This window comes from Rhinopithecus bieti, unplaced genomic scaffold (assembly GCF_001698545.2).
Source record: "Rhinopithecus bieti isolate Rb0 unplaced genomic scaffold, ASM169854v2 scaffold_51795, whole genome shotgun sequence".
Classification (NCBI taxonomy): Eukaryota; Metazoa; Chordata; class Mammalia; order Primates; family Cercopithecidae; genus Rhinopithecus; species Rhinopithecus bieti.
Window position 1 is genome coordinate 1 of NW_016820127.1, and position 4613 is coordinate 4613.

The 4613-nt window shown below is 38.4% G+C and overlaps 1 pseudogene across 1 annotated transcript; it reads right to left on the reverse strand.

Moving 5' to 3' along the window:
- Nucleotides 1-1381: 1381 nt before the first annotated feature.
- Nucleotides 1382-4332, reverse strand: LOC108520284 (prostaglandin E synthase 3 pseudogene; annotated as a pseudogene). Its single transcript, XR_001882871.1, has one exon. The product of XR_001882871.1 is annotated as a prostaglandin E synthase 3 pseudogene (transcript).
- Between the last annotated feature and the right edge of the window lie 281 nt (nt 4333-4613).

The following is a 4613-nucleotide window of genomic DNA, read 5'->3' on the forward strand; positions in this document are numbered from 1 at the left end:
GCAGCCCCAAAAGACAAAGTTGAACTCCTAACCCCAGTACCTGTGAATGTGCCTTTATTTAGAGACGAGGTCTTTGCAGATGTAATCAAATTAAGATGAGGTCAGACTGGGTGCTGCAGCTCATACCTGTACTCCCATCACTTTGGGAGGCCAAGGTGGGCAGATCATTTGAGGTCAGGAGTTTGAGACCAGTCAGACCAACATGGTGAAACCACATCTCTATTAAAAATTCAAAAATTACCCTGGCGTGATGGTGCGAGCCTGTAATCCTGGCTACTCGGGAGGCTGAGGCAGGAGAATCACTTGAACCTGAGAGGCAGAGGCTGCAGTGAGCAGAGATGGTGCCACTGCACTCAAATGAGGTCATACTGGATTACGATGGGCCCCAAATCCTATGACTGGTGTCCTTACAAGGAAAGAAATTTGAAAACACAGAGGAGACACAGGTGAAATAAGGCCATGTGAAGACAGAGGCAGGGCTTGCATAAGCCAAGGAATGCCAAGGTTGGCAACCAAAGGAATTAGAAGCAAGGAAAGATTATTCCCCAGAGACTTTAAAGGGAGCATGGCTCTGCTGACACCTTGATTTTGAACTTTGAGTCTGTAGAACTGTGAGACAAGTTTCTGTTGTTTTAAACCACCCGGTTTGTGGTGCTTTCTTACAGTAGCCCTAAGAAACGAATACACCCGATCCAGACCTTCCCAGCTCTGAGGATGTCTCTTCTGCTGCATGCTGTGTATTTGGTCCCCAGGGATGCCAGCTCCAACTGTGGCCCCCAGGAGCCCAAGCAACACATACTCCTGCAATTGGGGTCCCTCACCTTTGCCGCTGGGTCCACTTGGGCAGGACTTGCATTCTTCTGCCCTAAGTGGTTCAAAGAGTTTGAGTGGGTACACTCTGGTACTAGAGAAAATCTGAAGCGATTTACCTAGTTGGATGAAAAAGGACTTATGTACCCTTGATTTATTAAAATTCATTGTTCTTTTATGTACATTTCTCTTTAAAACTCTGAAATGAATATTTGTTTATGCAGTATGACATGATTTAATAATTTATATGACAAGCTTAATAAGGCTGATATTCAATGAACAGAAAAGTAATTTATCTTTTAGTAATCAGAAAACTTTCAATCCATTTTATTTTAAGTGTCTTTTATTAAAGCTTGTGATTTTTTATTAATGTAAGCCAAAGGGTGATTGTTTTTGACACACGGCATTGTACCATAGTGTAATGGGTAGTTTCCTTCTCAGTTAACCTTCAATACTCTGTAGACGCTATTGTGAAATACTGTGGTGAAGTAAGGCCTCGCATCTTCGAGCAGGCTTCTTTACCATAGCATGTTTTTGATATTCATATCTGAACTGTAGTTCCTACAACTTCTTTTTTTTTTTTTTTTTAAGTCTTCCAACAGTTTATTAGAAAGAATGTAGACATTTAAAAAAATCCCCACTGTCATGAACATAAATTGAGGTTTTCAGCCCTGGTATAAGCTGAATCAAAAAAAGAAAGAAAAAATCCAATAGTGTATTAAACATTTTTCAATCATTTGCCATACTTGACAGTGCAAATACAAATCTGGTCTAAATGTACAGACTCTCAAGCAACAATGTACAGCTTTCTTCGTCCTCCATGCTAAGAGATGTAAAAGCTTAAGGGTCAAACAATACTAAATGTATAGGCTTCAAAAACCATCTAAGTTAGGGCATTCTCTAGTTTTAGCTAAGATATACCTGGAACACTGACAAGTGATCACTTACATAGAATAATGTGAAGTAAATTTTTTGAAAAATAAATTTTAGTGGAACAGTCCTGAAGGAACACCAGGAGAACAGCAGGTTACCAGTAAGGTGTCAGCCAATTTGTTCCAGCCACTTTTGAATCCATGTTCTATAATCTAAAATTTAGTTCTCTTTCTCTAAGCTGAGAGCTTCCTATCATGTCAGTATCTATGTTATGAAGAAAAGGAGACTTAGGTGAGATGTTTCTGTTTATCACAACAGCTGCATCAATTGCCTAGGACCTCAACAGCTTCATGAAAGTCTGGGAAATGTTCATGCATAAGGTTATTGTAAGCCATTTATTACATTTATTAATGTAAGCCAAAGGGTGATTGTTTTTGACACACGGCATTGTACCGTACATAGTGTAATGGGTAGTTTCCTTCTCAGTTAACCTTCAATACTTTATAGATGCTATTGTGAAATACTGTGGTGAAGTAAGGTCTCGCATCTTCGAGCAGGCTTCTTTACCATAGCATGTTAGCTGACTTAAAATTGCCCCATACAATGGTACATATCAACCCTTAGTGAAGCCTTTTAAAAAACAAACAGGTTGAAAAATGGGTTAAAGTCGGCAAATACAGCATCTGCCTTTAGAGCTATCAACTCAGGAATTCTCTCAATTATGAAATCTTGCAGAGAAGTTATTTTTCTTTCTCAAAATCCAAGTGATGACAATACTCCTTACTCCAGATCTGGCATTTTTTTCATCTTCACTGTCTTGTGAATCCTCAGAGAAACGATCAAAATTAGACACGTCTTCATCTGAATCATCTTCCCAGTCTTTCCAATTATTGAAGTCGACACTAAGCCAATTAAGCTTTGCCCTTTCTTTTGTTAACCTTGGCCATGACTGGCCAGATTCTCCTTTTCATAAACAACATAAAATTGATCTGTCCGTTCTTTTATGCTTGCAATCATTTGGATCAATACAGTGAAAAAGATCAATTTCATTTAAATGCTTAAAATTATCACTTCCTCTGAGACAACTGAATGTAAGTTTTTCAAAATTTACATTAACATCCTTACTGTCTTCAACACAAAATTCAATGAAGACATAGTCCCTTCGATCGTACCACTTTGCAGAAGCAGGCTGCATTGTGAACGGGGCAGGGGGACGGGCGACCGGGTGGGCGGGCCTCTCTGGCGGCGGCTGCTGCTAGGGAGTCGACTTTTCTCCAGTGGCGACTCCGCGCTTTCTCCCCGGTCGCGGCCTCTTCTCGCTTCCCTCAGGCGATGGCGGCAGCGGCGGGCTCGACCTTGGTCCCCAGAATGCACCGCGCGGAAAGAGCGGCTCCTCCGGTCGGGGAGAAGAGGCAAGTGTAGGAAAACGGCGCGAGGACGGAGAATGAATCAGTTCCTACAACTTCTGTTGTGGTTCAGTAGTTCCTTCCTTTTCGTTGCTAAATAATATTTCATCATATATAGAGAACACAATTTGTTTATCCATTTGCAAGTTAATGAACATTTGAGATGTTTTGAGTTTTTGGTGACCATGCACAATGCCGCCATAAACATTCATGGACGAGGCTTTTTGTGGACATGTGTTATCATTTCTTAGGGAAAAACCCAGGAGTGGAATTGCTGGGTTGCATGGTTATGTTTGATTAAGTGTGGATTTATCTTTATAAGCAAGTTCAAAACTGTTTTCCAGAGTAGATGCACCATTTTCCATTTCCACCAACAATGCATAAGAGTTTGAGTTATATCAGTTTTTGTAATTTTAATCATTATAGTATGGTTATGGATGATTCAAAATATCTTCTTTGGTGGAATGTCTATTCAAATATTTTGCCAAATTTTGTGCTGTTTCTTATTGAGGTGTGAGAGCTCTTTGTATATTCTGGGTAAACGTGTGTCAGATTTTTTTAGCAGATGTATTAAGGCATAATTGCTCAATAATTACTCAATGAGCTGCACATATTTAGTATCCACTTTGATACATATTAACATATGTATACACCTGTAAAACAGCAGCCACAATAAAAATCATGAACATACCCATCTCTCCCAAAAGTTTACTTCTGCTCTTTTGTAATCCTAATTATTGCATGCTTTCTTTTTTGACTGGATTCTTGTCCTCAGTAGAATTATTTTGAGATTCATCCATATTGCTGTATCAATAGTTCGTTCATTTTCGTTAGTATTTACATTGTTTGGATATTCTAATAGTGTGTTTAAACATTCATCTGTTGATAAATAAGTGGGTTCTTTCCAGTTTGGGGCTATTACAGAAAATAAGGTGCTATGAACATTTATGTACAATTACTGGGATGGATATATGCTTTCTTTTATCTTAATAAATATAGTAGTTGTATGTTCACAATACTGCCCCATTCACAATGCAGCCTGCTTCTGCAAAATGGTATGATTGAAGGGACTATGTCTTCATTGAATTTTGTGTTGAAGACAGTAAGGATGTTAATGTAAATTTTGAAAAACTTACATTCAGTTGTCTCGGAGGAAGTGATAATTTTAAGCATTTAAATGAAATTGATCTTTTTCACTGTATTGATCCATACAACTACTATATGCCCATACAACTTTTAATAAAATTGCTAAACTGTCTTGCAGAGTGGTTGTACCATATTACTTTTGCACCGCTGGTGTATGAGAGTTCTAAGTCCTCCATAGTGTCAGCAACACTTGGCATGATCAGTTTTTTTTTTTTTTTGTTATAGCTATTTAGCTATTTTCTTAAGAGTTTAGTGATATCTCACTGTAATTTGCATTTGCATTTCACAGATCATGAGTAACATCAAGCATCTTTGTGTGTGATTATTTGCTATCTGTCCTTTTGTCCTTTTTTTTAAATTTTTTTATTTTTGAAACAA